This window comes from Gopherus flavomarginatus, chromosome 5 (genome assembly GCF_025201925.1).
Source record: "Gopherus flavomarginatus isolate rGopFla2 chromosome 5, rGopFla2.mat.asm, whole genome shotgun sequence".
NCBI classification, from domain to species: domain Eukaryota; kingdom Metazoa; phylum Chordata; order Testudines; family Testudinidae; genus Gopherus; species Gopherus flavomarginatus.
The window spans coordinates 161,817,866-161,843,487 of NC_066621.1; positions in this window are offsets into that span (position 1 = coordinate 161,817,866).

The window sequence follows — 25,622 nt, forward strand, 5'->3', positions numbered from 1 at the left end:
CGTTCCAAGGCCTTTAGGACGGCTGCATAGTATGGAGCAAGGTTCCTGCCACGCGAACGCCTCTCCACCCAGGTGAGTTCTCAAGGGGCGGGAGGAGGGAGCCTGGTCTGCATGAAGTTTGAGGCTCTTGCCAGTGTGTGGGCTGGAATGGGCTGCGACAGGAAGTTGGGAGGCAAAGACCAGGGTCAGAAGAGCAGCATGTAGAGCCCCCAAACGGCTTGGGCAGCATGCGTGACTTTCTGCGATGATCCTGAAACAGTCAGCGGCAGCCCAGCCCCTGACACAAGCAATAGCAGCCTCAGGCCTCCTGTAGGCGACACTGGCTTTGAATAGCACCCAAGGGGTCATTGCTTCAGTGGGGACTGCCTGCCCCAGCTATCACCCTCATGCCCCCCAGTGCTGGAGGACTAGGGGAGGTGATGTAGATCTGGTTGTGCCAGTTGCACATTACTCAGGGCTTCTGATGCCAAGGAAACCCTCAGGGATGCTTAGAGCAATGATGTGCTGACAGAGCGACGCACAGGGCCCTTATTGGGCACCAGGAGTGAGGGGGAGGGCAGCGACTGTGGGAGACAGGGAAAGGCTGGGATCCCAGCATGACAGGAGGAGACAGGTAGACCAGGGGTGGGGGGAGCCATTGGCAAGGGCTGGCACAGGTGTCTTGCAGGTGAGAGAGGGGGCTGAATTGAGTATAGCTGAGGGAGCAGTCAACTAGCCCAGGAGGGGAGCAGCTGGTGAGTAGCAGGAAAGTGTGATGAGTCTGACAGCAGCATTTGCATAGGAGTAGAGCGAGAGATGGGAGATCAGGGCCAGGACAAACGCTGTCCCTTCTGCTGATCCTGCTGGAGCACATTGCCTGTCACACGCACACGGCCCAGCACCAGGGCTAGTGCAATTAGTGCTCTCTAGGGGCCTTGGGCTCCTCAGTTGAAAGGGACACCCAGTGCCACTGTTCTCCGTGAGCAGTGAGTGCTCAGGTTGTTAGAGCATCTGCTCAGTGCCTGGCAGCAGGGACAGAAATGGTCGACTTGCAGGTTGTTGCCGAGAGGTATCAGGTGAGAAGTGGTGAGGGTCTGGCTTGGAGAAGGAAGAGGAGGGATGGAGCTATGGGCCCAATTCTCTTCTGACACCAGCCTGTGACTCAGGGAGATGCAGCCGAGTGAGACTCTCTGAATCAAAAGAATGAGGCCCTCTGTGCTGATTCTTTACAAACTCCTGTGCTGGGCTAGGGGATCAGCCTGTCGGTGCTATTAGCAGTCAAAGCCATAACTTCCTATTAGATGTTAATAGCCATTTAGTAGTTCATAAAATATTCCTTGCTAGTTCAGAAGCAGACAGTAGATATTTCATATGTCAGGAAGGTTGTTTCCTTCCCCAGTGGAGATGTCATTTGCAGCTCCTGAACACCAAAGCTTTTAGCTATAAACATTCAATGTGAATAGGGTTATTTACAAGCAGAAGGGAGCTCAGTGGAATGAAATCATAAATATGCTTCTCTTATTTCTATTCCTCAAACAGTCTCTGCTTTATGCACTAAAATCTACAGAGGCAGAGATTCCAGGTGCCAGTTCATGCAGGTGCAGCTGCCCCGCCATGTGCTGTGTGCTGTAACAGTGGGGTCTCGGATACTGCCATGTGTGGATGGAGGAAGAGTGGCATAGCCGAGGAGCCTTGTATGGAGCAAGCACTGGAGCATCATTGCATCTTCCCTTTACTCTTCAGTGTCCCTTTGTGTCTTCAGGCCCAGCAGGCAACCATGGATTTGTTACAGCCTGGTTCTGAACATTGGCAACATTAATGGCTGTAGAAGAGCGACTCATTGGCTGGCATGGTCCCTCCTGTCTGGGCGTGGCAAAGCAGCATCTTCTCACGTATAGTCCCACCCCTTCTGGTGAAAACCAAGTCCAGCACAACAAGAGTCCAGTGCCTCCATGTAGGGTCTTCAGCTTGACGCCAGAACCCCACAATCCTTCCACTCCTTGTCATCTTCCTCTGTGGGTGTGTAGGGAACCAGACACTGCCCCTGCTCTGCAATCCAGCCCAGGGACCCTGAAGCAAGCAGCTAAATTCTGCCTACTCAGACCCCTGCTTCCTTGCTGGGCCACTCCCTACCTCAGCCTGTTTCTAGGCTTTTCCCACAGCCCTGCCTTAGGCTCACACCTCCCCTCCTACCTTCTGACTCCTCCCCACCCCAGCCCCTTGGGAGGCTTTTTGGTGCCTAATAGCATCTAGGAAGATCCTGGCCCCAGCCCGGCCTTTGTCTCGGCAATCTCTGGATGTCTGCTGGGCCCTAGGCCTCCTTTCTGGGGCAAACAGGAGAGCTGTGCTCCTCCCAGTCAGTTACACCTGAGCTGGGCTTTCCCCTACCTCCCCCAACCCCCCTGCCCCGGCCTGACAGCTCTCCCAGCATGGGGTCTGTACACCTGTAGCGAGGGGGCCCCACTCCCCCGTGCTCCTGAGGGACATAGGCCAGAGAAGATGCAGCCACGGGCAGAGGCCCCGCTGCCTGTCCCCGCCCCACAGAAGTCAAGGGGCGGGACAGGAAGTCCAAGGCCAGCACTGCCTGTCCCCGCCCCCCCCCCCGGAAGTCAAGGGGCGGGACAGGAAGTCCAAGGCCAGCACTGTCTGTCCCCGGCCCCCCCTGCCCCCCCGGAAGTCAAGGGGCGGGACAGGAAGTACAAAAGCCCGGCCCCAGTTAGAGGGAGGTGGCCAGAGAGAGCAGAGGCTGGGGCCTGAGCTCCTGCTGGGCCCGGCCTACCCCGTACCCAGAGGGGTACTGGCCTGACCTCCCCTGGGGCCAGCACTCAGAGGAGCCCACTGAGCGGTCCGACGCTCGGCCTGTGGAGGAGCTGCCTGGACCTCCCGACGCCCGGTACCCCGAGGAGCTGCCTGGACCTCCCGACGCCCGGTACCCCGAGGAGTGCACTGGACCTACCTCCCGACGCCCGGTACCCTGACAAGTGGATCAGACCTCCCGACGCCCGGTACCCCAAGGAGGGGATCAGACCTCCCGGTACCCCGAGGAGGGGATCAGACCTCCCGGTACCCTGAGGAGTGGACTGGACCTCCGGACACCCTGAGGAACCCATGGTCTGGGATGCCCCGGACGACGCTGGCAGAGGGCAGGTACCCAGTGAGGGGGAGGTTGGAAGTGGCCCGGGGGCAGCCGACCCCAGTCAGGCTGCAGGATCACCTGAGCCGATGGCAGTGTGTTTCGGTCAGGATTCCCCACTGACCGCTAGCGGCGTTGACCGCTACTAGGGCCTCGGGCTGGAACGCAGTGGAGTGGGAGGGCCTGCGTTCCCCCTGCCACCTCTCCAAGGGTGGCAGACTCCCTCTCCCCTGACCTGTGGAGGCTATATGCTGTTCCCCTGTGCTCAGCCCCGCTGACGAGGCCTGAGCCTAGACTGTGTGTGTTGCCCCACCCTGCCTAAGGGCCTGGGCCACTTGCTAACTGTTGTGGGTTCACTCCTCCCCGCAGGAAGGGACGGACCCCGTGTTGACGGAGCGCGGTGGGCCGGTGTGGCTCCCCTCCGCCCGCAAGGAGGGTTGAGCCTTGGCGCCACTCTACTACAACACCCCCTCACCAGGGATGTACATCTTCACAGGGTAACCTGCACAGTGCTAGTTAGAGCTTATTTCTTTCCAGTTTCACTAGATGGGCCATATAATTCTTAATGACAATAACAGAAAACATTTGCCAGCAGTTACCAGACGGTGATACCAAAGGTTGAAATACTATTGTTACTGCTTCTCCTGAGGACTGGTGTGCAGTAACTCTTAATGCTTCCCACACCAGTCAAATGCCCACAGCAGATAACTTCACCCTCATGTCTCAGCGAGAAGAATGCAAAAGTGTCACACAGAATCCTCCCAAATAAATGTCACCCAGCACAATCTGACTTTCAAAAGCTCGATTACTTTAAATTAAATCTTGTTTTAAACATCAGCAACAAACCCACTGAACTGAGAACTCTCAAAACAAACAATTCCAAAGAAAAAGATTGATGTGCATATGAAGCAGCCCTCGGAGATTAGGTTTATAATGGAAACACTCACACAGCCTTAACTGCTGTATGACCACATGAATAGTGCTGTTAGAATAGGTCCCATTTTTCAGTGCCTCCTCATGATATTGCCAAAAGCTCTCAGCAGGTAAGCGCAGGCATTTCAGAAGGCCATTTAGTGTAAACTGTTTGATGGTCCTTCCTGGAATTATTATTGACTGCACGAAAAAAGTGATAAAAGCACGAGGGGAGCTCTCAGCTTTCTGTTAGTGTGAAATATATTAAAGTGGGCATAAAAGATGTAGAGTATTCCCCTTACAGAGGTAAGGAGCTAGATGGTGTAACTTAATTGATCACAGATGTCTAACAAAGAGCAGGACACGTTTACTGACGGCTGCTAAGGTAGTAAAAGAAACCAGCTAATTATACTGGGCATGCAGATCAGATCGCTGGCCATGCAGATCGACCTTAACAAAATTTAATGTTTTGGAGGACAGTTTAGGGACTGGGTTCCACATGGTGAAAATATGAGTCCCCTCAATTGTGCAACTTAGTTTCTGTCATAAACAGATAGCTAAGGGTTAATGTCTCTTTCACCTGGAAAGGAGTAACCTGAAAAACCTGGCCAGAAGACCAATCAGGAAACAAGACTTTTTCAAATCTGGGTGGAGGGAAGTTTGTGTGTGAGTTTTTTGTTCTTTGTCTTGTGTCTGTGCCCTCTCGGCTATGAGAGTGATTTTTCTATCTCCTGGCTTTCTAATCTTCTGTTTCCAAGTTGTAAGTACAAAGATAGTAAGACCATAGGTTTATATTGTTTTCTTTTGTATTTACATGTGTGTAGTTGCTGGAATGTGTTAAATTGTATTCTTTTTGGATAAGGCTGTTTATTCATTTTTTTTCTTGTAAGCAAATGACCCTGTATTTGGCACCTTAATACAGAGAGACCATTTTTATGTCCTTTTCTTTCTTTTTTTATAAAGCTTTCTTTTAAGACCTGTTGAAGTTTTTCTTTAGTGGAGACTCCAGGGAATTGAGTCTGCAGCTCACCAGGGAATTGGTGGGAGAAAGAAGTCAGGGGGAAAATCTTTGTGTTAGATTTACTAGCCTGACTTTGCATACCCTCTGGGTGAAGGGGAGGGGGGAGAGATTAGATCTCTCGGTACTTGTGTTTTCCAGGACTGGAAACAGGGAGGGTGGAGTCCCTCTGTTTAGATTCACAGAGCTTGCTTCTGTATATCTCTCCAGGAACCCAGGGAGGGAACACCTGGAGGGGAGGAGGGGGAAGGGAAATGGTTTATTCCTCTTTGTTGTGAGACTCAAGGAATCTGAGTCTTGGGGTCCCCCAGGGAAGGTTTTGGGGGAGACCACAGTGAGCTAGGCACTGTATAAATCCCTGGCTGGTGGCAGCATTATCAGGTCCAAGTTGGTAACTAAGCTTGGAGGTTTTCATGCTAACACCCATATTTTGGACGCTAAGGTCCAGATCTGGGAAAAATGTTATTACAGTTTCCTGCATTTGCAAACAGGTTTATGCATATGCTGCTGCATTTGCCATCATTGCAAAGTCAGCACTGGCCAGAAGATAGCACACTCTAACATCTGGGTTTCTGCAATTTCCCCCTCTCCTTAGAGTAAATGCAGCATCTCAGAAATTGCTAGGAGGTAACTGCTGGCAAACTCTGACTTTAATGTAATGACAGTTGTTCCCATTACAGAAATGCAATTTGTCCTTCAGGGACCCATAGATATGCTACAGCCACTTCAGAGCAAAAAGACTTAGAAGCCTGACAAAGGGTAGGATTTTCCAGAGCAAATCAGTGACTTATGGGCCTATGTTCATAAGTGTTTTGAGCACCTCAGAGCCTACAAAAATTTTACCCAAAAGCATAATGTACAAATGAAGGGGGGAAAAGGGGTGTGTAAGGAAGGTGTTCAGGCCACTGCTTTGGACGGTTTTGTTCTAAAAGAAGCCTCTACTGGAAGAGAGGAGAAGGACTGAGAGGGAGAATTTGTTTCACTCACGCTTGTTGCCAAGTGAGGATCACATCCAGTATTAGTGAACAATAGTCTCTAGCGTAGAGCTGGTCACAGTTTCTCATGCAAAATGTTTTCCTGCCAATATACCTTATTTGATTGAAAATGAATGTTTTAGTGGGGAAATGTCAATTCCGGTGTAAAAGTTTGATTTTCTAGCAAGAAACATTGAAAGGAAAATTTCATTTTGAATTGACATTTTGAAATTAAATGACTTTTCAATAAATTTGCATTTCAAAATTTATGATTCAAAACTTTTTGGAATGTGGAACTAGAAGGAGTTGTTGGAATTTCCCATGCACAAACATTCCAAAAAACACCAGACAGCTGTGCTCCAGGCTTTTATTCGGTGGAGGTGGAGCCAGCTGAATCAGCACAGGTCTGTCAGCAGTTACTGCAGCTAAGCGGCGCTAGCAGCAATGGCCGTGCCAGGCCAGTCTTCCAGAAACTGGGTCTGTTTGTCTCACATCACCTGTGTGGACGTGAAAGGCAGTCAGTCATCCTCACCTGTGCTCTCCTCTAACCTTGAACATTTTCACTTGAGCGGATGCAACTGTGTCTCAAAACCTGGGCTCACCCTTGATGCAGCTAGTAGAAAACATACATTTTCCACATCCCAGATTCACTTTAACACAAGTTAAAAGGATTACACTGCACTATTAGCCTCTTTTCTTATAAGTATGATGGGTTTTAGGCAGTATGTAAATTGCTGCTGTTTCCAAATCGGAATGTGACTAGATCTGAATGCCAGACCTCTGAGTAGAAATCCAGCTCCAAATACAAATGTCTGCATGCAAACACAGCCCTCGCTCTAGAGCAAGATACAACAGATTGGGCAACTGCATTTCCTGGGCATGGCTACCAAATTGTCATTGTACTGCACTGGCAGCAGAGTCAGTTATGCCTTTCTGGTCATTTGTGGAAAATGAGATTGGAATGTCCCATTTCATCAGTGTAAAACTGACCACCAGGCTTGTTCCATTGTCTCACCACAAAGTGCATCTAGTCCTGCAGAACCTACAGCAATCAAACAAAATCTCACTTGCCCATTTTTCTGTGTTCCATATCATGGAAACCTGCTTGCACCAGCCTACTGCTGGAGACTAGCAACTCGAGGACATTATTCGTTATCAGAGAGAGAGCGGATTGTGCTCTGAAAATTCATGAAGGGTGAAAAGCACAAAATATGAAGTTAGCCAAAAGGAGTCCTCTGGGGTGAAATTCTTCGGATTGGATCACGGAAATCCCTTTTGGGAGCTGCCAACCGATGTGCCAAGACTACTACTTTCCCTGTTTTCCCTGCCAGCTTAGGACTTCAGTACCCGGTCTTGCTGAGCCAGACACTCTTGTCTACTTCAACAAAGACCCAGTCTGAATTACTTGCCCCAAAGCTGCAGGTTTACCTGAAAACAGCTCACAGAAGTGTGCTTGTCTTTAGCACCCAGATGCCCAACTCCCAATGGGGTCTAAACCCAAATAAATCCATTTTACGCTGTATAAAGCTTATGAAGGGTAAACTCATAAATTGTTTGCCCTCTATAACACTGATAGAGAGATATGCACAGCTGTTTGCTCCTCCAGGTATTGATACATACTCTGAGTTAACTAATAAGTAAAAAGTGATTTTATTAAATACAGAAAGTAGTTCTGGTTAAGTGGTTCCAAGTAGTAACAGACAGAACAAAGTAAGTCACCAAGTGTTAAGGTTCCTTCCCCACTCTGAACTTCAGAGTACAGATCTGGGAACCTGCATGGACACTTTTAAGCTTAATTACTAGCTTAGATCTGGTATTACTGCCACCACCTCCAAGTACTACCTTTTTCCCTGGGTAGTTTTGAGGGACTTCACCAATTCCCTGGTGAACACAGATCCAAACCCCTTGGATCTTAAAACAAGGAGAAATTAACTATCCCCCTTCCTTTCTCCCACCAACTCCTGGTGGACCCAGATCCAACCCCCTTGAATTTAAAAAACAAGGAAAAATCAATCAGGTATTAAGAAAAGGCTTTTAATTAAAGAAAAGAAAGGTAAAAGAAAACCCTTTGGGAGAGATTAGCATACCAGCTACTTTCACAGACAACAGATTCAAAACACAGAGGATGTTCCCCTGGGCACAAATTTAGTTACACAAAAAAATACCCAAATACCCAATTTCGATAATTCCCTTAATGGTACCAAGACAAGTTACAAAGAAAATAAACATAAACCTGTTTATCCCTTTTTAAAACTTACTACTCTGATAAGAGGCTGGTTCCTTGATCTTTTTCACTCCAGCTGAAACTGAAACTTTAAACAAGGAAAACTTCCCTCCTTCCTTTTGAATCATCTTGTTTTTCCATTGGTTCCTTTGGTTAGGTGTCAGCTAGGCTAGGTGAACTTCTTAACCCTTAACTATCTGTTTATAACAGCAAGCAAAATAAAATAAAATGCGCAAATCTCTGTCTATCAGACTGAATATAGATAAGATCCTCACCAGTTCCAGAATGCTCCCTTTTACAGGCTAATCTCCTTTTAGCCTAGGTCTAGCAATCACTCACACCCCCTGTAGTTACTGTTCTTTGTTTCAGTTTCCTTTAAGTATCCTGGGGTGGTGGAGAGACTCCTTCTTTAGCCAGCTGAAGACAAAATGGAGGCGTCTCCCAGGGGTTTAAATAGACTTTCTGTTGTGGGTGGAGACCCATTCCTCACCCTGTGTAGAATCCAGTCACAAAATGGAGATTTGGAATCACATGGGGAAGTCACATGCCCACGCATGACTCAGGACCTGCAGGCAGCAGTCATTACCCACATGCTACCTTGAATGTCCTCAGGTAGACTTCTTATGTGGATTGGAGTAGTCCAGGCTCTTTTGTCTGTTAAGTGCTTCTGGACTGAGCATTTAATTTGCACATTCGTTTCCCAGGAAGTGACCAAAAGGGCTACTTGAAATCAAGCAATCATACAGCCAATGTTCATAACTCTGAACACACAAATGGTGCCTGCATCCAGCTAGGATGAATATAACAAGTAGATCATAACTTTTACATGTAGCAAAACCCTATTCCAGTTATATCATACATACATTTATGAGCACTCCCACCCTATAAAGCCTTATGGAGTACACTGTCACAGGGTGAAAAGCACAAAATATGAAGTTAGCCAAAAGGAGTCCTCTGGGGTGAAATTCTTACCCAGACAGAGGAGCCAGAACAGGCCCAGGGCCCCACTGAAGTCCTAGTGAAACCCTATTTTGAAGGCTTATGTGGGTCTTTAATGGTTCGTAAGCTCTGTGCATGCCCTCTGCCCAGGGGTGACAGTCACCCAGAGAGACAGAACAGATCTGTGTCTGGAAGGACAGGGGTAAGAAGGTTGGCTTTCAGCAACCTCACTACTAAAAATGTTTTTGCCACTATGCAGGGTGGTCTGGTGGTGAAGGGATCCATTCCCTGTTGCCCATTCCCAGCTTCTGGGAAACAGAGGCTAGGAACACCATCTCTGCCCATCCTGGCTAATAGCCACTAATGGACCTATCCTCCATTAATGTACCTAGTTCTTTTTTTAACCCTGTTATAGTCTTAAACTTCACAACATCCTCTGGCAAAGAGTTGCACAGGTTGACTGTGCGTTATGTAAAAAAGACTTCCTTTTGTCTTAAACATGCTGCCTGTTAATTTAATTTGGCGGCTCCTAATTCTTGTGTTATGAGAATGAGTAAATAACACTTCCTTATTTACTTTCTCCACACCACTCATGATTTTATAGACCTCTATCTCCCCCCTTAGTTGTCTCTTTTCCAAGCTAAGTCCCAGTCTTATTAATCTCTCCTCATATGAAAGCCATTCCCCTAATCATTTATGTTGCCCTTTTCTGAACCTTTTCCAATTCCAATATATCTTTTTTAAGATGGGGCAACTACATCAGCACACAGTATTCAAGGTGTGAGTGTACAATAGATTTATAGAGGCAATATGATATTTTCTGTCTTCTTATCTATCTCTTTTTTAATGATGCTCAACATTCTGTGCGCTTTTTTGACTGCTGCTACACATTGAGTGGATGATTTCAGAGAACTATCCACAATAACTCCAAGATTGAACTAGCCTCATTATCTCTAGCCTGCGTCTTGCTTGCATATATATACCTGCCCCTGGAAATTTTCACTACATGCATCCAACGAAGTGGGTATTCACCCATGAAAGCTCATACTCCAATATGTCTGTTAGTCTCATAGACTCATAGACTCATAGGTCAGAAGGGACCAATCTGATCATCTAGTCTGACCTCCTGCACAAGGCAGGCCACAGAACCCCACCCATCCAATTTTATAACAACCCCTATCCCAGGACCAAGTTATTGAAATCCTCAAAAATGGTTTGAAGACCTCAAGCTGCAGAGACACCACCAGCAAGCGACCCGTGCCCCACGCTGCAGGGGAAGGCGAAAAACCTCCAGGGCACCTGCCAATCCGCTCTGGAGGAAAATTCCTTCCCGACCCCAAATATGGCGATCAGCTAAACCCTGAGCATGTGGGCAAGAGTCACCAGCCAGCACCCAAGAAGGAATTCTCCGCAGCAACTCAGTACCCATCGCATGCAACATCTATAGTCTATAAGGTGCGACAGGACTCTTTGCTGCTTTTACAGATCCAGACTAACATGGCTACCCCTCTGATACTATAGGAAAGAGACACTCCAACATTAGAAAGATGAAGAAATACAAATAAGGAAAAGTGGAAAAATCCCGTACTGAATATACATTGAACATGATGTACTATATTGTAATATAACGTACTATAAAAGTGTCGTCCCAGCCTAGGGGCGGTAGGAGAAGAAGATGTAGCCCTTGGGAGGTGCCAGGATGATGGTCACTGGTGATAATGGGGAAGGTGAAGGTGATGAAGAATCTGATGGCTAACATTTCAGGTTGGCCTACTGGAGATAGTGTGAGTGTGTGGATGTGCAGATGTATGTTCTGTAGTATCTCTATCTCCCTCACTGAGCTGGTGTGTTTGTGACTGTGCTAAATGTATTAATAAATTATATTCGTAAATATAGAACAGTTCCTATAGTGTGAGTGTTGCACTGTGCACATCAGGGTTCCCAACTAAATAATAATTTGGATAATACTGGGCCTGATCTTGGGGCAAGAACCTGGCAACCCTCAAAGTGATGACTGGGAATTCTTAAGTAATCAATATAATTAATACATAATCTAAAAATTGGAAGTAGATTGCCCTCCCTAGTGATCCAGTGCAGCAGCCTGCCTTGGAAAATGTCAGCAAGAAATTCCCTGTGACTTCTGCTTCTCCTCTATGTGCAGAGAGGGCAACTATCTCGCAGCTCATTGCTGGAGTCCACTATAAAGCAGTTTCCTTCGGCAGTGGCTCACTGCCACCCCAAGCCTGTATCTTTCAGGCAGAACGAGCGGTTGCCAATGGCAGCACATTTTAGTGATAAATGATTGTAGAAGTGGCTGCAGGCCATGAGAATGGAGTGTACGTATTCAGTTTCCACAAGGCAGCTAGCCCTTGGAACTGCAGCTGCTCAGAACTCAGACAATCTTTAGCTTCAAACCTGAGACACTGGGAAGCGCAGAAGAGAGTGAATTGCTCTGAAGTGAAACCCAGCACAGGGGTTATGTTCCCAGGTAGCTCTCTGGCCTCTCTCCCTCCCTCCAGCCCCAGGGATATGGTGGGGAATGATTTCTTCACACAGCAGTGACCATAAAGTGGTTTCACTCACATGATAAAATCTGAGTAACAGGTCTGACAAACGCATGCTATCATTACTGTGTGATAATAACAATAAGCCATGCAGCCAGCTCACTGCCAAAGGTTTGACAGGCCCTTCTGAGCTGACAGGTAGCTAACATGGCCAGTTGGCAAAAAGGAAGTAGCAGCATCCTAGCACTCTCCAGTTTTTGAGAGCAGTGGTTCTCAGCCTTTTGGGGCTCAGTTTGCAAAGGATGATGGCCTGCTGTGACCCAGGAAATAGGCTGGGGGGATTGGATCCTTCCCCGGGGCAAGGTGGGAGGCCTGCATGCAGGGGTTGGGTCCTGCCGGAGGGGGGCTTCCTGAGTGAGGTGGAGTTGAGGAGCCTACCCTGCACTCACTCTGCAGCAACAGTTCTTGTGATTCTAGTTCCATGAGTGGCACTTGGCTCCTGTCCCTGGACATTAAGACCACTGGGGTTGCAGCATCGCTCAGGTTTGGCTCCACAAACCCCCAGTAGGGGGCAGACTGGGACAAATTTGTGTGAGTGGCCTTTTTACATGGTGCATGGGATGGCAGCACCATTCACTCACCTGATGAGAGTCCATACTGGACAAAGGTTTTCCTATCTGAATCTTTTTATATGTTCACAAGAGCCATGGTAGCTGTATAGCACCATGTTGTCATATGTAATAAACCAGCTGAAAGCAAGAGATCATGGATCATCTGCAGTGAATATACTGCAGCCCAATACATTTGAAGCAGCCAATTGCAAATATGACATCATTTGCTCATCCGCTCTATCTGATGCTTGAGAATTAAGTCTGAAGGTAACTTCTTTAATAGATCTAGCTAAAGAATATTCATCAAATAATTTATATAATGGATTTCATTTTCTTTTTCCAATGCCTTATTTCAATATTTCCCCAGCCTAGAGTTGGTATGACAATTTGTGAACATTCTCTGAATAATTTAGTCAATTAATTTTGCAAATCTCATACACAGGGGTTTTGGAGTCTTCCCTTCTTGGCCAGCTCTGTTTTTTGCAAACCTTTGTACCAAGCTTCCTTGGGACCCTTATGGCAATTGAGCAAAATCTGGCAACTGGTAGCTTCACAATTGTGGTGTGCATCAGGTGAGAGAGGCCCTGTCACCTGCACAGGATTCCAGGGAAGAGACTGCTACTTTTTCAGTGCTTTGTTTTGTTTAAGGTATTGCTCCAGCTCTTCTCCCAGGGACAGAGGCATGCAGGGACACATGGGGACACAAAGATTGTGGCCAGCTGCACATCAAAGATATTACTGAGAACCAATGAAGCATCTTACCCTGCTGTTCTGAGGCTAGAGAAAAGAACTGTTGAAGCACCAACTCCAAGTCATGAGGAATATAAAGGACCTTAGGAGGTTATCTTGTCCAACATCCTGCTCAAAGGGGGACCAATCCCCAGACAGATCTTCACCCCAGTTCCCTAAATGGCCCCCTCAAGGATTGAACTCACACCCCTAGGCTTAGCAGGCCAGTGCTCAAACCACTGAACTATCCTTCTGCCAAACTCAGAACTCCCTCTGCATTCATCACACTTTTCTGCCCATAGGACTATAGCTCTGTGACGTGTGCCCAAACTTTGTTTTGATGAAGGTTACCACATGAACTACAAAGCCAGCACTTGCCTCTTGGAGATGAAGGAGGTTTATGTGGTAGGACTGCCTCATTTCAAAACAGTTCTACAGGCTGTGCAAAGCTTCTGTGCTCCTGGTAGATCAGGAGGAATATATGACCAGCACTTACAATAGCTGTCATGAGCTTTCGGCATCTTTTTTACCTATCCTTGAGTGTGGACTCTGGCGATGATCTTCAGCAGCGAAAGGCCATTGTTACTGACAGACTGATTTTGCTTACCATAAAATCAAGATATTACTATGCACAGAAATGAGCACCCACACTGAATCTCCAGACAATGCCTTGGAGGAGGCTGCTAAACCTTCCATGTCTGAGGGAGAAGACTGGAGACTGAAGGTATAAATGGAGATGGATGATGCTGTCAGGAACCAGGCCCTAGCAGAATTGTTTATGTTGGAGAAGGAAAGCCATTGCCTGAGGTATACCAGTACTCATATGCAGGTTTTCAACCAGTTCTTTCAAATGGTTAATTAAGTTGCAAGTTGTTAGAATGACAGTAAATATGTTTTAAAATTTAGCTACAGATACCTAGAAAATGACACATCTTTATACCATAACAATGTAAGCCAGAATCAGCAATAAAGGGAAAAATGCATTGAGTGCCTGTCTGCTAGAACTGGCCATAGCAGTCATACTAACCATAGTGAATATGCCACTATGCCTGCTGGTGAAGAAGGATTTCTGGTTTACAATTATACATGTGTGTGAGGAAGACAGGACACCATCATTTTAGAACTGGATGTCTCATATAATGTTTTGGTTTCGAATATCATGAGTTTTGTCTCTGCTGGAAGGACCCGGGGCTTTTTGATTTGAATGTTTATTTCTTGATCTTCACATCCAGCTTTCCTGGGTTATGAAGAGACTAAACATCCATTTTGTTAGTGTAAGGGTAATGAAAACTCTTCCCAACAACCTTCAAAAATCACTTTAAAATGTTCTACACAGACAATTTGAGAATTCAGTGCCTGGGAGCTGAAACATTTGAATAAACCATTTTATTATTGACCAAGGAGTTTGTACGGTGATAAATGCTAAAAACAACAATAAATACTTAGCTGTAATATATAACATATTCATGAGAAAAAACAAAATGCAAAGCAGGGAAAAACCTCTATATATACGTACAACTTTAGCAAACGCGACACCATCCTTTATTCCTGCATGATCACCAGTACAGCCTAACATTCGTAGAATCATAGATCCATAGCTTATCAGGGTTGGAAGGGACCTCAGGAGGTCATCAATTCCAACCCCCTGCTCAAAGCAGGACCAATTCTCAATGAAATCATCCCAGCCAGGGCTTTGTCAAGCCTGACCTTAAAAACTTCTAAGGAAGGAGTTTCCACCACCTCTCTAGGGAACCCATTCCAGTGCTTCACCACTCTCTGAGTGAAAAAGCTTTTCCTAATAGCCAACCTAACTGCAATTTGAGACCGTTACTCCTCGTTCTGTGATCTGCTCCCACTGAGAACGGTCTAGATCCATCCTCTTTGGAACCCCCTTTCAGGTAGTTGAAAGCAGCTATCAAATCCCCCCTCACTCTTCTCTTCTGCAGACTAAACAAAGCCAGTTCCCTCAGCCTCTCCTCATAAGTTATGTGTTTTAGTCCCCTAATCCTTTTTGTTGCCCTCTGCTGGACTCTTTCCAATTTTTCCACATCCTCCTTGTAGTGTGGGGCCCAAAACTGGACACAGTGCTCCAGATGAGGCCTCACCATCGCTCACATGGACTGGAGAAGATATGATAATTGAATCACAGTGAATATTAATAAACAACTCAGGCATCATTCTGTGATGAACTCATCTGACTTATTGCATATACATTTTGCTTTTTTCACAATGGCCAGCTCATTTAAACATATGTGAAAACACAATATCTCCAAACCAAGCAGTCTTTTCCAGTATTGTGAAATCTCTTTGCAATGTCATATATTAAAAACAACTGGCACTGCATAGATATAGAATGAAATTATTTCTATTTAAGAGCCAATTGAATGGATTTGATGATGATTTAGCAAGCAGGCATTTCCAAATTAAACGAAACTTGCTTCAGTGAGAATTCTGCATAACCAGAAACATTTTTCATTCTCTGATACTAGTTTTGCAGGTAGAATACTTTTAAAATGTGCCCTTGTTGCATCCATTTCAGTTTGTTAGAGTGACACATTCTCTGGTAGCATTCCTAGACCATAAATTGAGGTCAATTGGCCAAACACTGTACTGAAATAAGTGAGTAAAATTCCATAGAAGTCATTGGAGCTGTGGCCATTTACCCCAGCAAAGAATTTGGCTCCATATTTCCATGGTGATATTCATACAGTTTCTAAACAAATTAAACTACACATGGAAGCAGTGATACACTTCCCAAGACCCAAAGTCCATGATAGCTGAAAATTAGTAAGGTCTCTATAATATTTTCTTATAGGTATTTCCACTACAGTGAATTATTCAACAGGTATCTCTGTGCTGAAATAAAGTGCTGCCTGAAGCCCTTCTGTATATATTCGTTCCAGCATAAATGGTTCTTTTTTAAATTGTATAATACATATACCCTATATATATATATATATATATAACTGAATCTGTGAAAAGTTCCACTGTAGTTGTCTTGCTAAAGAGATTGGACAAGGTTCTATTTAGTATACCAAAATCTTTGAGACTGTTTTGATTTCCTTCCAATAGTGAGGTGGTAATCCGATGAGTATCAATAGAAAATGTCAAGTAATTTTCAATACAAAATATACTAAGAACAGACAAAACTTCTGAGATTAATATTTAATGTGCTTAGATCCTTGACAATTTCAGTGTATGCAAATAAGATGCTAAAATTCCAACTTTTTTGATGTTGCAAACTGGACTTAGGTCTTTTTAATTTTCTGAAAACAACAGCTTCCCACAGACAGCAGAGAACATCTTATTTAGCTTTCAGGAATATTCAGAATTAAATGTTGAATTAAAAAATGAACTTGAAAACTGAGAAACAATAAATGAAATAAAACGTTTTAAAGAGGGCCTTTTTCATTACTGCAGGGAATTTCAGCTCGACCACTTAAACAATTGTAGCCTGAACCCCTAAAATATCACAAAATTTTTTTTTTCAAGATCCATGAGTCCTGCACGTGCCTATCACAACATGTGGTGTACTCCATCCAGTGCACTATATAACAACTCTGTTTGTGAAACCAGACAATCATTACTCTCTCGAATGAACTCACACAGGAAAATGATACAAGACAAAAAACAACTGTCACTTGTGGGTGAACACTTTTCACCAGTGATCATGCTATATCTGACCTATCAGTCATCATCCTCATAGTATTCCTGGGAGAATTCTGTGCCACTGTGCAATGAGGGATTCTGCACCTATTGGGTTTCTGGGATGCAATGAGAGATTTTGCAGGAATTAACGTTGGGCACTGTAGTGAGTCAGTGTGGCTCCCTTCCTGCCCAGGAGAGGGAGCACCCAGCCAGAAGCCTGAGTGGGAGGGGCTAAGGAGCGGTGAGCCCGCCCCTCGGGGGGTCAGGCGACGACCCAGAAGTACGAAAGCCGGCCGTCAGCACTCAGTTGGAGCCCAGCCACTGCTGGGAGCAGACCTGCCACAGGGAGCGCGAGACTGGGAACCCTCTAGGGCCCAGGGCGGCTGCCCTGACTGGCCTGAGCTTCCCCGAGCCTATTACCCGGGGGAACTGCCGGAGCTTCCCCGCGCCTATTGCCCGGGGGAACTGCCGGAGCTTCCCTGCCCCTATTACCCGGGGGAACTGCCGGAGCTTCCCCGCGCCTATTACCCGGGGGAACTGCCGGAGCTTCCCTGCCCCTATTACCCGGGGGAACGGCCGGAGCTTCCCCGCGCCTATTACCCGGGGGAACTGCCGGAGCTTCCCCGCGCCTATTACCCGGGAGAACTGCCTGAGCTTCCCCGCGCCTATTACCCAGGGGAACTGCCGGAGCTTCCCCGCTCCTATTACCTGGGGAACTGCCGGAGCTTCCCCGCCCCTATTACCCAGGGGAACTGCCGGAGCTTCCCCGCTCCTATTACCCGGGGGAACTGCCGGAGCTTCCCTGCCCCTATTACCCGGGGGAATTGCCGGAGCTTCCCCGCGCCTATTGCCCGGGGGAACTGCCGGAGCTTCCCCGCGCCTATTACCCGGGGGAACTGCCGGAGCTTCCCCGCACCTATTGCCCGGGGGAACTGCCGGAGCTTCCCCGCCCCTATTACCCTGGGGAACTGCCGGAGCTTCCCCGCGCCTATTACCCGGGGGAACTGCCGGAGCTTCCCCGCGCCTATTACCCGGGGGAACTGCCGGAGCTTCCCTGTGCCTATTACCCGGGGGAACTGCCGGAGCTTCCTCGCCCCTATTACCCGGTGGAACTGCCGGAGCTTCCCTGCGCCTATTACCCGGGGGAACTGTCGGAGCTTCCCCGCCCCTATTACCCGGGGGAACTGCCGGAGCTTCCCTGCGCCTATTACCCGGGGGAACTGCCGGAGCTTCCCCGCGCCTATTACCCGGGGGAACTGCCGGAGCTTCCCCGTGCCTATTACCCGGGGGAACTGCCGGAGCTTCCCCGCGCCTATTACCCAGGGGAACTGCCGGAGCTTCCCCGCCCCTATTACCCGGGGGAACTGCCGGAGCTACCCTGCACCTATTACCCAGGGGAACTGCCGGAGCTTCCTCGGCCCTATTACCCGGGGGAACTGCCGGAGCTACCCCACACCTATTACCCGGGGGAACTGCCGGAGCTTCCCCGGCCCTATTACCCGGGGGAACTGCCGGAGCTACCCCGCACCTATTACCTGGGGGAACTGCCAGAGCTTCCCCGCGCCCGCTACCTGGGGGAACTGCCGGAGCTTCCCCGCGCCTATTACCCCGGGGGAACTGCCGGAGCTTCCCCGCCCCTATTACCTGGGGGAACTGCCGGAGCTTCCCCGCACCTATTACCCGGGGGAACTGCCGGAACTTCCCCGCGCCTATTCCCCGGGGGAACTGCCGGAGCTTCCCCGCACCTATTACCCGGGGGAACTGCCGGAGCTTCCCCGCCCCTATTACCCGGGGGAACTGCCGGAGCTTCCCCGCCCCTATTACCTGGGGGAACTGCCGGAGCTTCCCCGCACCTATTACCCGGGGGAACTGCCGGAGCTTCCCCGCCCCTATTACCCGGGGGAACTGCCGGAGCTTCCCTGCGCCTATTACCTAGGGGAACTACCGGAGCTTCCCCGCGCCTATTACCCGGGCGTACTGCCGGAGCTTCCCCGCGCCTGCTGTTATCCGGAGGAATCACCAGAGTAAGCCAGCCCGAACTTCCCTGAGGAACTGCTGGACCTGCCACCCAGCCCTGGCCGCGAGGAGCCCATGCTGCTGGACTTTCCGGGGTGGTGACCCCACGGACCAGGTAGGCCCTGACGGGGATGTCAGAAGTAGCCCAGGGGCAGCTGACTCCAGTCAGGCTGCAGATGTACCTGAGCCAATGTCAGTGTGTTGCGGTCAGGAACCCCACTGACGGGTAGCGGTGATAGCCACTACTAGGGCCCCGGGGTGGAACGCAGTGGAGTGGGAGGGCCTGTGTCCCCCCTGCCACCCTCCCAAGGATGACAGACTCTCCCTCCCCCTGGCCTGAGGAGGCCTTTCTACTTGAGCCTCCTAACCCAGTGCTTTGCTCAGCCCTGAGCCAGAAGGGCCTGAGCTTTGCCTCTGCGTTTGGTGCCCCACCCAAACTTAGGGCTGGGCCCCTTTAAACTGTACTGCTGCTTGGCCCTGAACCAGAGGGCCTCAGCCCCTTTGACTCTGTAGTGTTGCTCTGCCCCGAACCCGGGGACCCGAGCCGTGTGACTCTGTCACCCCAGGACCAGAGCCGGGGGGCCTGCCTGGCCAGAGAACGTGTAGCGAGCCAGTGTAGCTCCCCTCTGCCCCTCGGAGAGGGTCGAGCCCCGGTCCCACACGTTTACAGGCACACAGAATTCCCTGCCCCCACCAGAAATGTGCTGCAGAGATGTTGGCTGCCCAGCTCGCAAATTGAAGAAAAGGCCAGAGGGAGGGGGAGGGAACTGGAGAGTTCCCAGAAAGCCCTGAAGGCAGGAGATGACAGCACGCAGGAGACTCTATGCAAGCCTGGGACCCAGCATCAGGCTGTTTCTCCCTCTGGATCCCTGGATCCTAGGAGGGTGGGGGCATGTGTTCCTTGGCCAGGGACCCTCACAGGTGGGCTCTGGAGGTGAGGGAGTATGAGTGTATGGGCTGGGGGGGGCATAGCTGGGCTCTAGGAGAAAGTGGATGTGAGTGTCTGGCCCCCCAGATGGGCTCTGGCAAGGAGGGGGCAGAGAAGCAGGAACTGGGTTGTCATAGCAGTTTCCTTAACTCTCTACTTCTGGGGGAAATTTTGTGTGTGTTTGTATTATTACAGACATACTTGCTGACAGGTATTTTGAAGTAAATTACCAAAATAAATGAAACTGGCATGATTATATAGTGTTATTTTGAACAAAAAAAAAAAAATTAAGCGTGATTAATCGCACTGTTAAACAATAATAGAATACCAGCCAGGAATGGGAGGACTCTACTGAATGAAGTTACAAGGTGACGGCATGGCATCTGGCAGTTGCTTTGCGATATTTTCATCATAACCTTGAAGCAATAGATTCAATATGTGGCTATGTTATGCTGTGGCGATGCAATGGCATAATGGAGATTTCTCCATGCGGTATCAGGGCATGGACATTGCTGAAGCTGATTTGCATTGTGGTGGCCCCATCAAGGATCCCATAGTGCTAGGCATATCTGCACGGACATATACTGAAAACACAGCAATTCCAGATAAGCAGTGGTCATTGCAATCTAGCTGCTCAACCATGATCAAGTGACTTACCATGATGGATTTGTGCCAAGGCCTTGCTCATTTGTTGTCTAAGGCCTTGCTCCTGCAAACATCCCCATACACACGATCAAGGTTTTTTTCTGGGATAGGCTCACTAAACTATCATGAGCTTCAGAGCAGCTCAAGCAGGTGCTTAATGCTTGAGTCAATTAGAGTTGGCAGGAAACAGTTTTCCCAACCCTTGAATATTTTTGAGATTTCAACAAAAAATTCCCATCTCTATTTGAGATGAAAAGTTGAAATCTCAAAAATCTTCACAAACCGAAAAACAAATCAAAACAAACAAAAATCCTTTGGGGTCAATCAAAGCTTTTGGTTTGGATACTTTTAACCATATTATTTTATTTTCTAATTTGTTTTTTAAAAAAACAAACTGCTTTTATTTAGCTTAACTTCCAAGCAGAAAAATCATTTCAAATCCAGACCCTGGAATTTTTTATGTAAAAAATATCAAAGGAAATGTTGGGGAGGGAAGTAACATTTTCTCAAATTGGGAGATTCATTGAATTCAAGCCAGCAACACTCAAAATGGAAACTTAGCTTTTCTGGAGGTACAGTAAAGTCTGCATCGTTCTTGTATTCTCTCATTCATCCCTTTTTCACATGCCTCTGAGCCACCTGGTGCTTGCCAGGCCCTACGTCACAGAGCCAAAATGCCGCACAGCATGTGCAATGAACGCACGTTTAATTGAAAAATTCCCGACCATCTCTAGTGTCATGAGGCATTCCCTTACTGAAAGCCAAGCAAGTGCAGGACTGATTGGCACGTCAGAACCCGAGTCCTTTTTCGGCTCTTCCTTAGTCTTCCTGACCATGAGATTAGAAAGCACAAAGTGAGGTCAGCATGAGCAGCTAAAAATACAGGCTTAACTTTCTGTGCCTTTCCCCATCTTGATGTTCTATAATCCAGCATAGAAAGTAACCCCAGCTGGGCTCTGAGACTTACATCTCTATCTTCAAAAGGAGAGTGAGCCATCTGCTAAAAATGAGTGTTAAATGTTCTTGTTACCTAACCTGTTCATCATTGTTAACTAGGAGTTTGTAATAAATCTGTGTGATCTGCAGCTGGTGGTTTGATTGTACAGTACCAGACAAAACAGGATATGAAACTTTTCAGGGTTTTTCACTAGGGGATAATAAATAGGCTCATTACAAAACTGCAGTTCAATCAAGTAGTGTGGAGGATTTCATAAATCACAAGAACGAAGTTCTCATACATCATTAGAACACCAAGAATGAATTTACTTTTAATTATCGATCTCTTTGTTCAAATCCATTATTTTAATGCATCTCGAAAACATGTATTCGGGGCAGCAAAGTATCAGCTAAACAGAAACACACTGAGCTAAATGAATCCCTACTGTAACTTCCATGTCTCCAGTAGTTTCACCAGGGATTAATACAGCCCATCAGCACTAAAATTACCCCATCTGTAGAACTATTAGGAAATAAGTATCCTTTAAAAACCTCTGCGTGGCATTATTCTGACAGCCAGACAAACAAACGCACAGGACAATTATCTCTGTTTGTAACCCCAGGGAGTTGGATGCCCCTGCACTCCTCGCTCAGGGAGAGGCACAAGGCCCTGGAGGTAGAGTCCTGGTTGCTAGGCAACCACGAGGGAGAGGCCCTATTCCAGTGATAGGGCCCCGCTGGCTGGGGAGGGTGGCAGGTGCGAGGGTGGCTGCCAGCTGCCTGCTCAGAGGAGAGCAGTGTCTGAGAGGGAGGGAGATTGAGTTCAGATGACGGGCAGGAGAAGCCTGGGAAAGGAGCGCTAGCCGGACCAATAAGGTCGGTGAGACGCCCGCCCCCTGGAGTACTGGGAGAGACTAGGTGGAGGGGTGCCAGGGTGCATGCAGGGTCCCCCTGAGAACTGGCCTTTGGGTTCCTGGCAGCAACATCCTCACCTTGGTCCTTTCCCTCTTCAAAGTAACTCCCAGTTTGTCAGATTGTGTTGGAGCCAGTCTCCATGAGACCAGCGCTGCTCCGGCTGCCAGGCCAGGACACCTGCCTGCTGCGAGCGAGTCTGAGCTCTGACCTAGGCGTTCTCATCATCTTCCCCTGAGCCCCGCACCCCTTTGTGGTGAGCAGCAATCTTGGCACGGGAGCAGCCTGACTCCTGTCTAAAGAGGACACGTGCCAGCTGTGAATGCCAGCCCCTCCTTAGCTGCTGAGGAGTCCAGACTGAGCTCTCCACCTGAGGGTCACTCGTGGAGTTGGGAGTGCACCATCCGTTAGTTACCTGGGAGACCCCTATTTCCTGCACGGTGTCCTCCAGAGAATGCTTGGGGATTTCATTTCCTATTGCCTATTAAATGTCTGGAGTGTCTTACCATCTTATCCCATGTGTGACTTTTTGGGGCCAAGTTCCTTATCACTGCTACCAGTTTAGCAAGGTCCCCCGCGGAGTTACATGTACCAGCGGGATATTTCATGCTTGCTGTATCAGATCGTGGGACTGGAACCTTGGGGAAATTCATGGCTATTACCAGCCTGGGAAGGGTACAAGTAACCCTGAGAGTATTGATTTTCCTTGTTCTGTCATATGTACTTCCTGCTTAATACAAGTACTCTGTTGATGATATACTGTCAGTTCGTGTTGCAGCTTGGGAATCTCCAACTGTCTGGCACATAACTGGGGGTTACGTTGTGGTTAGAATTTCCCTTCCAAGCTGCCCTGCTGATCCTGCCAGGAAGAGGTGAGAGGGTGGAGGCTCTGCCATCTCTGGGACAAGAATAGGGAAGTTACACCCTGCTGAGCAGAAGGCAGGATCCAAAGGAACCCTGACCGTCCCACAAAACCCGTGAGGAGATTAGTGTCAAAAGAGGTAAGCAGGTGACTAGGGGTGCTACATAATACTGTACTGCACATCTGCAGCTGGTAGAAATTAGTTCAGATGAAATTATAATTCACTCAAACTGCAAATTTACTTTTCTGAAATTCAAAAAAGATCATAACTCTTTCCTTCCTTCCTTCCTTTTTCTCGTGCTTCTGAACTTCCTGGCCCCTGCCAGGGCTGAAGTGGCAGTCCACAATATCCTGACAGCAGGTGAGAGTCTGCTCTTGTGCTATTTCTAGCCTCAGCGGAATGTGAAGTCCCAGAAACCTTGTGAGGGGAAAAAACCCCAAAACCAACCCTCAAAATATTTCCCACCTCATTTTATAGACTCAGGCAGCTTGAGGAGTTCAGATTTTGGATTCTTCTCCCCACTCAACCTGACTTCAGGGTTACCCCTCATTATTTTATACCATTTAATGTAATGGGGGAAAAAATGTAATTCTGAAACTCAGAAGCAACAGTGAGATACTTCTAGTCACTGGCCACCTGGAAGCAGTGCCAATGTATTCTCTCTGGTTTATCCTTCATCAAGACCAAGTCCTGGTTCCATTGAAATTGGTGGTAAAACTCTCATGGATACATAGCAGTAGGAGCAGGCCCAAACATCTGCAGCAAAACCAGACTGAGCTGCATCAAGCCTTGAAACTTTGACTTTCTCACCTTGAAATTATACTGAACTATGAAACCACAGCATCTCTGCTGAAGGAAGAATATCAATCAGCCAGCTTTTCAGACTTTCCAGGAGAGAAAGTTATTTCTAGTGAAGTACAGCATACAGAGTGGGTAATTAGTTAATTAAAAAACCCAGCACCCTGTGTCTCTCTGCAAAGAGTGTTAGAATACTTGAATGGGTAAGTGAAAATTAAAAACCTACTTGTCAAATGCAAAAAAAAGAACTCCAAGGCTGGCTTCATGAAGAGAAATCCATCTTTTACACTCTTACCCAGGTTTGACCTATTCTAAATTCTCCTGTGAATTTGGTGATATTAGTCCCTGTGAGGTGAGGATGACGTGAGTTATATGTTGTGATTTCATACTAGGAACAAGGCCATTAACTCACTTCACCTGGTTCCTAAGCTTTAAGTAAAAGGTCAGTTTATTAAATTTCCCTGCTGTCTGCAGTTCCCCATAATTTCGACTGAGCAAACTATTGAAAGAGAATAAGTTACTAGTCTTTTTTATCTCTTTTTTGTTCCTGAGTTTTTCATAAACAGAATTTGGTGTGCATTAGGATGTGTATGTTTGTTGGCTTTGATGTGCCCAGACTGTACTGCTCACAAAGTGTTTATTGCTACCAGGGCTTTGAGTATGTGCTGTTTAATTCTGTGTAAGTCATTTCAGCATCACTTGACAAACCCTCCCAGAGCCAGAATTCCTATGCACACATTGGCAGGAATATTTGTGTGACTTTTGCTTTGTAAACAAAATAGAAAACTAATGAAAAGGGTCAAAGACAGAGCAGCTTCTGTAAGCCAGGCTGCCTGGGACAGGGGCTCCTTGGCAGAATCTAGCACTGAATGTACATTTTATTCAAGCAAATTGTAACAGGGTTGTGTACCCCTTTTGAGCCAGTGGGGCTGGGGAACAGCCAGCCATGTTTGCAGACAAGTGTTGGAAATCATCTGGACAGCATCTCCTGATTGGGTTGATGTAGCCCAGCCAGGGGATCATATAAAGGAGGGCCCAGGCTTGCTGAGGGTTGTTGGGAACAGGTGAGGGGTGGAAGTCCAAGCTGCTGTGGTTGCAGGCTCTGTGGCCTTCCTTAAACTAGGGGAAAGTCCAGCCCATTAAACCACAGTCTACATGTTTTCATCTCTCATTGCAATTCACCACATCTTGAATGCAGCCTTTTGCTGAACCCTACCTCCTTTTGTTTGCTTCACAAAGATTTCTGAAAGAATAAATATTCATAGATTTGTTTGGATGAAATAATTCCACATTACTTCTTTGGGGGTGTTTCAAGCAATCTCTCATTATTTGTGTCTCTGACTGAGCAACAGCTAATAGTATTAGATTTGGAATCTGCCTATCAGTCAGTCCATCCTTTCAAAGAATAAGCCCCAGAGCTACCAGCTGACAAAGTTAAAATGCAGTGTTCCAGTTAGCTATCCTAATTTAGCAATATTTAATTAGGGATTTCAAGAAGTTCCTTTTCTTGCTAATCCTTCATCTACAAAGCTTTGCATTAACAGAGCACTGCAGTGCTGTCATGAAAAGGAGAATACTTTTCTTTTCTCCCCCTACCCCCTCAGGAACACTGACTGCTATTGCTCAGGGGAGTGTAGAAAGCATACACGTGACTGAATAATTTCACAGAGGACATGATATTTCTTCAGCAGTGTAGTATCAAAATAATGAATGGCCAGTGCTTGGTTCTGTAGCTGTTGAATTGAGATGTGCAGGAGGCTGAGTGGTGTGGCGCAGGGGGTTACAATGCATTCAGTATCATGGCATGGGCTCATGACTGCTTGCTTTTATGAGGAGGGATAAGAATTTAAGAA